The sequence below is a fragment of the Echinops telfairi genome, unplaced genomic scaffold (assembly GCF_000313985.2).
Source record: "Echinops telfairi isolate 266 unplaced genomic scaffold, ASM31398v2 ScPeMD7_7473;HRSCAF=8511, whole genome shotgun sequence".
In the NCBI taxonomy this organism is placed as follows: Eukaryota; Metazoa; Chordata; class Mammalia; order Afrosoricida; family Tenrecidae; genus Echinops; species Echinops telfairi.
Window position 1 is genome coordinate 11,013,934 of NW_022111377.1, and position 12,924 is coordinate 11,026,857.

The following is a 12,924-nucleotide window of genomic DNA, read 5'->3' on the forward strand; positions in this document are numbered from 1 at the left end:
CCCCCCACCCGGCAGTGACATCACATGATGTTTCAAATTTTAGATGCCACAGGAAATGTCACACTTTTTCATTTCAAAGTGTTAAGATATTCCTTTCCATTAAAAAAGGCATTCCGCTCTCTCTGAGGTCTATAGACTTACATGGGGGATGGGAATGTCAAAGGACTGCCTTCATGCTAACATTAAACAGATCCATCGGTCGGATCAGTTGAGCTTATGTTCAGTTTCAAATGAGAGCCAATCCCAAATAACAAGACTTCCACAAACTAAGAGTGTCTATTTCCCTTCGACAGATGTCTCACTGCTCAACCGTCCTCAGTCCCTCTTGATCCAGGACGACTGCAGGAGCTCAGCTTCGGCCTTCCCATGCACATTGCCATCAGCAAGAAGCAGAAAGAAGACTTCTTGATTTTTTTTAAAATTATTTATTATTTTTCTCTCTTTAAACCATTTCATTCGGGGCTCACACGGCTATTATCACAATCCATACACACATCCATGTGTCAAGCACATTCGTACATATGTTGCCATCATCATTTTCTAAACATTTTTTCTCTACTTCAGCCCTTGGTATCCGCTCATCCCCCCCCCTCCCCCAACTTCTTCTTCTTAAGAGTGGTAAAAACATTTTATTTAAGAGAATATACCCAACATATCATTCCACCAAGTAGTTAGTATAAATGTTTAAAGTGTTCTATGGAATCCTCCTCCTTTTAGGAAACCAACAAACTGCAAACAATATTTCCACTGACAGTGAATTCATAAAACTGTGTAGCACAGTGATGCCTACCTCCACGGGGGGCAGAAACACCTAGTCAGTGCTCAGAGGACCGTGAGCACACTCTAATGAAGGCCTTTGTTAGCAAGCAGGGAGGGCAGGAGTAGGTCCCTGGGATGACCATTGCCTCTCATGCAAGAGACCCGGGCCCATTTCCCAGCCAACGTGCTTGACCTGTGGTCACCACCTGTCCGAGGAGGCTTGTGTGTGGCTGGTGGAACTGGTTTCAGCAGAGCTCCTGGGACTAGACTTGCACAAGAAAGGCCTGACAATCCAATTCCAAATATTAACCAATAAGGATGCTGTGAGTCCAACAGTCTAATCTGTCCCCATCCTGGGAAAGGTGCAGGCCTGGCCAGTGCTTTGTGCCACTGTGCAGGTTGTGGCTGGGGGGCCCCTAACAACATCAGGGAAAAGGATGGGGCAAACCCTGACAGACAGCTAGCAGTCTCTCCCTAGAGCAGACGACTCCATTTAGAAGTCACAGAAAGTTATCCTCATCACTTAAAAAAAAAATGGATAGTCCTCTCTGGTCCTCCTGCCTCAATAATACTAATAATAAAAATATTATGAGTTGACTAATTAGTAAACAGGGGAAAAAATATTGCCTTTTCGAAGTTAACATTCTCAATGAGAGAATTAATTTTGAGAAACAAGAGCCTTAATTCAGGAAAACCAGGTCTTTTCAATCATTTTATTTTGCCCCCTCCAACAAACACCCACCAGTCATGCACAGAAAAAGGTAAAGACGAATTTCTCTCCTTTAATTCAAGGGGAGAAATTGAGCTGTCGCGTTTCCCACTGGCATTGCGAGAGTGTATTTTTCTTTCTCACCATTGTGAGGGGGCTACACACTAAAATAGCTAAAAGGGAGGAAAATACCACGGAAAGGAGAAAAGTTAATAAAAGATCTTTGAGAAAATATTGAGGACAACAAAGGACCCCCGAGCTGAGCCCACAGGGAGGGCAGTGAAGTTGGGCATAATCGTAAGGAACCCACAAAGGCCGGGAGAGGCGCCGCCTAAGCAGCAGCAGCCGTATTTATAGAGCCGGCCCCTCCCTTCCCCTGGTGAATGGCTGGGACATTGTGAGCCTTCTATGGAAAGTGCTGCTCACAAAGAAGACAGAGACAGACAGACTGGCATAATAGAATGGATTCTTTCCAAGAACAAAAGCAGCCCGGGACACACATCAGGAAAATGGAAGTGGGCTGTGCCCACCAACCTGCTGCCCCTGCCTTGCCACCCTTAAACAGGCTGCTGGAGTTTCTGCTGGGTTAGTCCCAGCCGCTAATGGTCCTGCCGAAGGCCCGCTGTCAAGAAGCAGCTCCCCAGAACTGTGAGAGCAAACCACTGTGAACGTCCCTCGAGCATATCCCACTGTGCTCGGCTCAGGCCTCTGACAAGTGGGACGTATCTCTAAAGCCAGCCAAGGAACGGGGACAACGTGTTGACAAGCACCACAGAGGGCAGCCTTGCCGTGGCCATCGGCGTGCCTCTCGCCTCTTTAGCAATAATGGTGTTGGGGTGCCGGGCCAGAATCCTCAGGGCGGGCTGGAGAAGAGGGGTGGGGTGAGGCTGCTGGGGTGGCACACACGCTGGATGACTGAGGCCAGCAGCGGGAAGTGTTGGGAAGAAACGGGGGGTAGGGGGGCTGATCATTTCACAGGAAGGCAACCAAGGGCACTGCCATCCAGGCCCAGACTGGCTGCTCTGTCCTGACCCCACGCGCAGGGCCAGCAGCCGTTACCTTTGGGGAACTTCCAGGAGTGTTGTCCACATATCCTGGCGAGCCTCAGTTTACACCTGCTGCGTCCTCAAAAAAAACGTCCTGGGTGAGTTGAGAAACTACCTAGTCACTGGACTTAGAATCCAGGAAGCTTGCAACGAAGACCCCAAGTTCAAGGCCTAAGAGAGCATGGCACGGCAGTTCTGCGGCGACGCGGCTTGTTGTGCAAAGACAAGGAATGCATCGGGTAAGAGGCTGCATGATTCCCGGAATCCACCTTTGAAAGAACCTGGATGCCAAGGAGGGTTAAGAAAGCCACCCTGGATCAAAGAAATGGGAATGAGGGAGCATTAGGAAAACCAAAGGGCCAACCAAATCCCCTATGAAAACACTCATTGTTCTAGAGGAGACACTGAAGTAGACACTTGTTTAAAATCAGCTGGACTTTTTTTTTTCCTCCTCAGCATCAAACCGTCGGAGGGAAACAACAAGCACAATGAAATCCACAGCCCCTACAGGAATACCCCCCAGGGGCTGGTATTCCAGATAGCCCAACGGGTCCGCAAAGATGTGACACACCGGAAACTGTCTCTACAGTTTTCACTCTGGCCAATCAGGAAGCACATGGCTCTCGTGGTAGAATGTTAGAGATTGGGGAAACATCCTGGCGCCAGTTATAGACAGAGAAAACCACAGGGCCAGGGTGAGGCCAGGGGACTCGAGGGTTGAAAACATACAGTGATCGGAGACTTGAAAGATTCTAAAATGCTGCCATCAGATTAGAAGTAAAAAGTAAATCAAACAAATAACAAACAAAAGCAAAACTCAAATTCACTGCCATTGAGTTGATTCACGAGGCAGGGTAGAAGGGCCCCAGTGAGTTTTCGCATCTGTAACTCTTGACGGGAGTAGAGAGCCTCGACTTTCTCCTGTGTAACGGCTGGCAGTTTCGAACTGCTCATGCTTGGGATTAGCAGCCCAACCCATCACCCCCTGCGCCACCAGGCCGCCTCAGGTTAGAAGTAGCAGCTCAATGTCAGTGGCCATCTTTGGTTCCAAATGAAAGATTTTGTAACCTCGGTCAGAGAAAGCGAACTACAGTCAGAAGTCTATTCCAGATTGTGTGTTCCGGGCACAAGTTATCACTGAAAGGCATTGGTGGCATCGGAAGACAAAGAGCCCACCATATTCTGGTCAAAAACAAGAAATACAAAAGAGTGGAAGAAACCCATTGGTTAGCTGTTGGAGACTCACTCTGCATGCTACACACACACACACACACACACACAGCCTCCACCCCCACACGCACACACATAGGGTCCCATGCACCCACACATGGGGTCCACACATACACATGGGGTTCCCCCCAAGACACACACATGGTCCACACATACACACGGGGTCTTCCCAAACACACACTGGGGTCCACACACACACACAACAGAAGAAAACGCAGCCTGGTCCTGTGTCAGCCCTATGATCAGGGAGCTTCTTTGTGACCCACGGGTTTTCACTGGCTGGTTTTCAAAAGAACACCAGCAGGCATTTCTTTCTACTTCGTCTTACTCGGGAAGCTCTGCCAAACCTGTCCAGCGTGGACTGCAGCACCAAGATGAGCGACAGCTGCCCACGGTCAGGAACTGAACCCAGGTCCTCTGCACGGGAGCTGAGAATTCTACCACTAAACCACCAATGCGCTGTAGAGACACCACTGGTGTGGTGTTAGGTGCCACTGTACTGGTTACATGTTCGGCTGCTAACTGCAGCATCAGCAGTTCAAAACCACCAACGACTCCGAGGGAGAAAGATGGGGCTTTATACCCCATAAAGAGTTATAGTCTTGGAAACCCTGTCTTATGGGGTCACTGCGAATCAGCATCGACTCAATGGCGGTGAGGGCTTGACGCCGGCTTATAAAGACTTACCGAATTGTTAGACTCAAACGCTGCCTGCAACGGCTTCATAACTGTTGCCGTGTTTGAGCTCCTAGCTGCTGTCACTATGGCCATCTGGAATAAACACTACCTCCTAGAGCTGCCTCGTTTTACAAATCCCGGGACATCACTCACATTTTGTCCGCGTCTATAGATCACCTGGTGAGTGATATCTGTCAATGCCGGGTGGGGAGGAAGCCATGCTATTTCAACTCCTCCCAAAGTTATGGGAGAAAAGATTTCATTTTAAACTTAAAATACGGATGGCCCAAATGGCTTTTCCATGTTTGCTCCCTGGTGGGCTAAAGACAGCCCTAAATAACCCTGGCTGTGACTCCCCACCAGGGTGGAAGCAGCAAGATGTCAGCACCAGCACGCAGGGCTGACCAATGGGAGTCGCGCATCTCCGAGGTGCATGATTAGGATGCCTGCCCATGTCGCACATTGAAGTTATTTCACCCTTGGCTGTAGGATCGAGGTTTGGATCTTCTTAAATATGCAGCTTCTGACAATATATTAAGATGAGGACAGACAATAAAAGCGTTGCTACCAAGATGTAATACAAATATCATATTCATCAACACACATGAGAATGCAAAAATATTCCTTTGGAATTTAAAACCTTGAAAGTTCCCACTGGGGTGAAAGCTTTATTTTGTAACTAATGGCTGTGGAGGACTGGGAACTCATTTCTAGTACGCTTCCAAAGGAGAGAGTTATTTGACAAAACCCAACGATCTGCAGATGTAGAGTTTACCAGCCGTAATGAACTGCTCTCCCGCGTCAGGACACACTGAGAAAGAGGCAGACCCGGCAGGAGAGGGACTGACAGTGGCTGCAGCTGTGGGCCCACACATAACAACAATTGTGGGAGGTGCAGGTTGGGGCAGTGTTTCCCTCTCGTGTGCACTGGGTGGCTGTGGGTCGGAATCGATTTGATGGCACCAGCAGCAACAACAACATTTCTTTGGAAAGTCTTTGATCAGATGGCCATTCCACAAATGTGATACCTCTTTGTAGACAGAGGTAGAAAAAGTAGAGCGCTCACGTGAGTTGAATACCCACCCGTGAGCTGGGCACTGCTGGGGACTTTGTGTGCAGTGAGACATTGTTTATTGCTCTTAGCTGTCACTCAGCAGCCCTTGGCTCCTGTCAACCACAAGTACGCTGGGACAGAACCCTGCCCAGCCTTCATCGTCCCCGTGATCAACTGAGGATCAAACCCTGGGGATCCATACATAGCATGTTCACTGGCTGAGTTGGGGAAGCAGACTGCCAAGCCTTTCCTCCTGCTCTGCAGAAGCTGCTCAGTGTCGTAGAAGCACACCTCCACTGGCAGTTGAGTGGGGACTGACTGCACAAGAGGTGTGTCGACTGGGGCTCAAATGCGGGTCTACCACGGAAACACCTACACCTCCTTGAACAGAGAGCAACGACGTCCAAGGCCCAGGTCATTAACACTGTGCAGCCCCCATCATGCCTAACCAAACTCATCTTTCTGTTTCTTCAGGGGGAAAAAAACAAACAACCACTATTATTTTTGAAAATGCCACCAAGAATTTAAGAGAAAAATAGAGTTACCCACCTAAGTTAAGCACTAGTCAGTCACTGTCCTAAGGTTGAAGCAGGATGACACTCACCAATATAGAGTGCGCACTACTTTGCAAGGCATCGGGCACTGTGCTGACTGGGTGTTCCTGGGGTGGGCTATGAAAGAGACATGGTTACTGCCCTCCACAGGTTGACTCTGCAGTCACAAGGGAAGATGGAGATGCTGGGTGACAACAGAGAGTCGCCAGATGGCGCAGGGATTACACTGACCCACCAGTCAACAGTAGCAGTCTGCTTCCGTGAAGATTACAGTCTTAGAAGCCTACAGGAGAGTGGTACTTAGTCCTATAAAGTCGCTACAAGGTGGAATCAACTCAGCAGCCCTGGGCTTTGGGTTTATTCAATACGGAATATAACCCATCATCTTTTATTCAATCCGATTCATAGATGCCATAAAAGAAGTGAACTAATACCAAACTCCCATCTAACAGAAAGGTCTGGAAGCTTTCACAAGATTAATAAAATGTTCAAGGGCCAGAAGCAAATTTATTCTATGCCTATATGCCTCAGCAAAACCAAACTTACTGCCAGAGTCAGTTCTTATTTGATGAGAACTCACGGTTCTGCTCAGAGTGGCTCTCCTCCTGCAAGTCAACTTTCCTCCTCCCAAGAGGCTGTGCTGCTGCAGGGGTGGGTGTCTGTGACGGTTTGGTGGCAACTTGGCTGGGCCAGGAGTCTTGGTGATTTGCCAATAAAGAAAGACTGAGTACGGTAATCCCCCATGGTAGGACCTAGCACCATGTAATCACCCCCACAACGGGCTTTACTACGAATAGTCAATTAGTGATAAGAAGATTTTGGCGGACTGCAACCCCCTTATATAAAACACAGACCTGCCTCAATCAAATGACAGGAAGTTTCCATGGGGATGTGGCTTGCTTCCAATATAAGTGGATGCAGTAGAAAACCTTGCTTGCTTTTTGCTGGGTTTGGCTCATCCTCCTTCCAGACTGCTGGATCTTTGAACTTGAACCAGTGGCTCGTCATATCGCCTACTGGTCCTGGAGTCATGAACTGCCAGCCATCCTGATGACGAATCTAGGACTCAATTCCCTCTGCAGCCAGAAGCCTGTCATCTGACTTGTCAGTCTTGGGACTATCGGTGTCTACAAATACAGGAGTGAAGTGAGGCCACAAACCTGATTTCTGACCCACAGACTTGGAACTTACTCACCTCTACAACCATGTGAGTCATTTATTTGATAGAAGCCCCCCTCTCTGCCTCTGTGTCTCTCTTTAGAAACAGAGACGGACACACATGCTTCACTGGTCTGGCTTCTCTAGAGAACACAGGCTAATAAAGTGTCATTAAATAGATCTGAACTCACAGCAACTGCATGGGACAGAGTAGAACTGCCCCACAGGATTTTCTGGTTGTAATCTTTATAGAAGCAGATAAGTAGGTCTCTCTCCTGCCCAACTGCTGGGGGAGTTCAAACTGTCAAATTTTACATTCAAAGCTGAGCGCTAAACTGTTGTGTCACTAAGACGTCCTCAAGAGCTGTAGTATCTCCTGGTGAAGCAAGTCCTCTGTAGATGCAGGAAGACGAGCTGTCTACACAAGAGCTCAGTGATTCTGAGACTTGTAAAGTGTTCAACACTCATGAGGTATGTGAGGATCGAACTGCTCTACACCGATGGCATGATTCGGTCTCCAGAGCAGCTCGTCCAACGTCTTCTCCCTTGGCTCGCAGCATCGCCTCCCACATGTCGCTGCTTGCCCTGACCTCCGCTTTCTGGCCTGTTAAGAAGTCGTCCCCACCCATGAAAATGCAATGCCACCAAGTTAGCTCGAGTGCCCCCGGCACCAGGGTGTTCTGGGGGGCCCCACTGAGGAAGGCACAGCCCTCCAGGATGCTGGCCACAGCAAGAGTGTGGACGGGGGCAAGTCCCCGCTGGCCTCAGTGGTTCGAAGCAGGTTGTCAGCGGGGTCATTGCAGTCTGGGACCACATCGCCAAAGAGCTCAGTGTTTGCTGTCCACAGCACAATAACCTCGTCTAGTCCCTTGCTGGTCCGGAAGTCTTGGATGTCCTTGCGGATCTGCTCCAGCTGCTGTGCATATGTGCCCGGGATAAGGTTGTCTGCACGGGTACCCTGGTTGGCCTCGATGAACTCCGGAAAGTAGACAGAGGAGCCCCAGCACAGGCTTTCCATGTGTGACCACAGCTGCTCCTGCAAACCCCAATCCAGCACCTGCCTGTACTGCATCACCTGGGCCAGGTGCAGTCATGAGATGTCCCAGCCGTCAAACACCAAGTCATCAGGAGTCACCATGGGTAGCAGAGCACGGAAGGGCATGTGCACTTCCTGGCCTTCAGCATCCAGGCCCAGGTTCAGGGTGCCCACCTGCATCAGCGAACCGCAGTACGTAACTGGCTTCCTTGCGACCCGTTCTCGTGGGCCAGGACAAGCGCAGCCAGCTGACCAGCACAGTGGTGGTCAGAGTGGAGCCATTATTGCTGCCCCAGCTGATGAACATGACCCCAAGGCGGGGTACCTGCCGGTTTGTCTGGAAGGTGAAGCGTGTGGCCATGTGATGCACCTTGAGAACACCGCCCTCGCAGCTGACACGAGTCATCCGGTACTTGTACTGAGTCTCATTGGCTGCGGGCTCTCAACCACAAACTCTGCAGCGGTGGCAGCAGCCTCCATCACAGCGGGCAATTCAGTGTGTGTGTGTGTGTGTGTGTGTGTGTGTGAATGCATTTATAAACACACATATATGTCTATATAAAATATACATATTGCAATATAAATACATATATATGTACACACATTTCCCATATATACATCTTAAACTCCTGGCCACCAATTCAATTAGACTTATAGCATCCTGTGTTAGGAAGAGCCTTACTTCAAGGGGTCATTATATAACAAAGCACTGAAGCCTGGTCCACCTCCAGTCCACCAATCCGATCTGAGTCCATAAGTCCCTCTTCACACTCACGCAGCCACATGCAATGATGCAGAATGCAGGGAGATCCCACACTGGTGGGTGCAAAGCCTTGTAGGCCCGAGGTTGGTAGAAAGCACAGCAGGGCTCTAGCCACTCTGAGGGTGGCCAGCAGGCAAGAAGATAAGGCAGAGAGAGGCCAGCCTCCAGAGAGTTGTATGTCTCGGTGGTCACACTTCCTGTGACCTGATTGACAGGCTAGCCCCCTACACATTTATATATCTTCAAGTTGACATGAAATTATATAACTACCACACATTCCTACTGTATATACACAGTCTGAGCCCCCAAGATTAACTCCCTCCTGGACTGCTACTACACTAGTGGGGGGATTCACTGGCCAGGGGCACTGAGGGTAGGGGTGGAGTACTGTGTGTGTGTGTGTGTGTGTGTGTGTGTGTTCATGTGCATGCGCGTGCATGGGCGCGTCCATGACACCACAAGTTAATGCACTGGAAGGCGCCCCCTCTAGGGATCCCACTGTTGGGAGGCACCCAGAACCCACACAGCTGCTGCAACATTGAGCAAGCCACCCATGGGAGGAGGGCACAGGAGCGGGCGAGGTGTGCTACGCCTGGGAAGTCTACGAGGAGAATGCACTAGGTGGCAGTTCACAGCTAAGGTTTGTTTCACTGTGAGCATCCTCAGCGAGGCTTCCTGGGGAATGTACCTCTTTTTGGAAGAAAGAGGCCTAAGGCCCGAGAGGAAGCAGTGGGTAACCCTGAAATAAGGAGTTGGGAACAAACTGCAGAGGCTCAATACTGACCTCCACTGGGAAAGCACTTAAACTGCTCCTCAGCCACATTTTTATTAAGATAACTTCTTTTACCTGGAGAAAAACTAAAAAAAAAGGAGTAAATTTGATATGGAAAGAAACAACAGGATTTCAGGTGATGTAAATAAATAATCACCGATGTTTGCTTCCTGACAGTAGAAGCCCATCACACATCTAGTTACCTTTCAACCAGGTGTGTGTGCATTTACGACAGTAGGAAGCGGGGCCTGATTCTCAACTAGCAACAATTTCTACTTCTCATTATCACAATTAAGAGGTAGCTGTACTACTGGCTCTCAAAGCACTGGGTGTTACGGGTTCTTACAGTGAACAGGTAACTACTGCAGGTACACTAAATGCCTTACCGCTTTCTTAACATGGCAAACAGCTGTTCATCTCTGTGTAGGTCATATACGAGCCCTGGTGGAATAGTGGTTACACATTGGGCTGCTAACCCCAAGGTCGACAGTTCAAAAACACCAGCTCTCCGTGGTAGAAAGATGAGGCTTTCTACTTATGTAAGAAATTACATTGCCTGAGACTCTCAGGGGCAGTTCTATCATGTCCCACAGGGTCACTAGGAGTCAACATGGACCGGATGGCAGTGAGTTTGTTTTGTTTTTTTCTTGGGTGTAATTTATATAATGGTCCCAGTGGCGCTGTGGTTAAAGTGCCTGGCAGCTAACTGAAAGGTCGGTGATTTGGATCCACCAAGAGTTCCGTGAGAGAAAGATGTGGTAGTTTGTTTGTGAAGAAATAGCCTTGGGAACCTCATGGGACAATATTACTCTATCCTAAAAGACGGCTATAAGTTAAAGCTTCAATAAACAGAGCAAGAGAAGACTGCATGATCGACAACCGAGCAAGGTGTGTCGCGGTTGTCTCCTCTCACCACAATCTACATGCTGAGCAAATCCTCAGAGATGCTGGATCATATGAAGAAGAACATGGCACATTACAAGGTGTATTAACAGCTCGATCGCCTGCGATGTGCAGGTGACTCAGCCCGGCTTGTTAAAAGGTGAGAAGGACGTGAGGCACTTGCTGAAGAAGATCGAGGATTGTAACCTTTAGTACGGATTACAACTCAAGGTAAAGAAAACCAAAATCCTCACAACTTGATCAATATGGAGAGAGCATCATGGTCAGCGGAGAAATGATTGAAGTGGTCAAAGATTTCATCTTGCTTGGATCCACAATCAATGTTCATGGAAGCAGCAGTCAAGAGATCAAAGGACGCATTGTTGTGCATCAATCCACTGCTCAAGCCCTCTTTTAGTGTTGAAAAGCAAGGATGTTACTTTGAGGACTAAGGTGCACCCGACCCAAGCTAGGGTCTTTCAATCACCTTGTAGGCATATGAAAGCTCACTGAACAAGGACGACCAAAGGGGAATGGATGTATTTGAACTGTGGGGCTGGTGAAGAATATTGAAAACACCGTGCAATGCCAAAAGAACAATTCTACCTGTCTTGAAAGGAGGACCTCTAAGGTGCTCCTTAGAGGCAAGGATGGCTAGGCACCCTCTCACCACCAATCTCTGCAGAAGGACTTCGGGCTGAGAAGAGTAGAGGGGCAGCAAAAAAGAGGAAGACCCTCAAGGAAATGGCTTGACAGAGAGGCTGACACAACAGTCTCACACGTAACAACAAGTAAGGGCCGCCCAGCGCATCTGTTGTATCCCCGGTCAGTGTGAGCTGAACTGACTGCGGTGGGGTGCCTGACAACCACACGGAGGAGACTGCTAAGGACACTGTTTAAATAGTGTCTGCTCGCCATGAAAAACAGAAAACAAGATGCATTACCATTGAATGAATATAACAATCAGATAAAAATTACCAGCAGTGGTTAATACCTACAACCTTAATCACAACACAAATAAAGTCCTGTGGAGCCAGTCACCCCAACACCCTGTCCGTGGTTCTGAATTCCATGAGGCCAGTGCCCGATTGGGTACAACCACCTGCCTCCTCCTGGAATTCTGCATCAGGGAGCAATTGGGCAGCACAGCAGATGAGCTGCCAGGAGGAAATCGTGACACAATGAGGCCAAGGTCACCGGCGAAGTTCCAGCCCTGAGTCCCTCGTAGCACAGACCTGCTCTGCATTTAGGAAACCATCGCTGATAAAATCACGTATGAAAGATTACTAATAGTGGCAAGTAGACTTTTATGGGCCAGGTGGAATGGTAGCCACTTCACAGAAACTGACTCACATGAAACCTCATCTGAGGACTGCACTCATTATCTCTGTTTCACGATGAGCAAAGTGCAGCGCAGAGAGGCTCATCACTCACACAGCCAGTGTTGAAAATTAAAAAGAGCTGCTTATATAAAATATGCCATAATTGACTAGAGTCAAATGTCAAATGATTCAAAGATAGTAAAATATCATAATTAGTCTGTTACACCAAAGGGCTCCTCTTTTTTCATTGTTATCTCCTATCTTCCTAAAAAGGGGAACCCTAGTGGTACAGGGGTTGTGTGTTGGGCTCCTAACCTCAAGATCAGCAATTCAAAACCACCGGCCACTCCTTGAGAGAAAGGCAAGGTGGGTTACAGTCTCGGAAACCCACAGGGGCAGGCCTAGAGGGTCGGTGTCCTATAAGGTCGCTATGAGTCGGAACTGACTTATGGGCGTGAGTGTATCTTGATGAAATATATGTCCTACCTAAAACAGAATGTTTGACAGTTCAATCAAGTTTCTGACAGAAGTTGGGAAGAAAAGCCAATTGATTTCTAAGCTAAATGTCTTTAGAGGTGGTGGTGATGGTGGTGATCGTGGTGCTGGTGGTGGTGCTGGAGGTGCTGGAGGTGGTGGTGGTGGTGGTGGTGGTGGTGGTGGTGGTGGTGGTGGTGGTGGCGATGCTAATGGTGGTGCTGGTCATAGTGGGGCTGGTGCAAGTGCTGGTGGAGGTGGTGCTGGTGCTGCTGGAGTTGGTGAGGGTGGTGGTGGTGGTGGTGGTTGCTGGCGAGTCAATCCCCTTGCGTGGAACCTGCACCCAGGTATGCAGAGCAGGACTGCTCTCCAGGGTTATGAAGGCGGTGACCTCTCAGGAGTAGATGTCCAGGCCTGGTTCCTGAGGCACTACTCAGTGGGCTCCAACCACCCACTTCTAAGTTTGTGGTCAAGCACTGAACCATTT

General features: G+C 48.9%; 1 protein-coding gene and 1 pseudogene across 1 annotated transcript in view; both read right to left on the bottom strand.

Moving 5' to 3' along the window:
- The window catches only part of RSU1 (Ras suppressor protein 1), a 220,632-nt gene that overhangs the window by 200,184 nt on the left and 7,524 nt on the right, over window positions 1-12,924 (bottom strand). The window lies entirely within an intron of this gene.
- The window catches only part of LOC105979531, an 11,983-nt pseudogene continuing 6,711 nt past the window's right edge, over window positions 7,653-12,924 (bottom strand).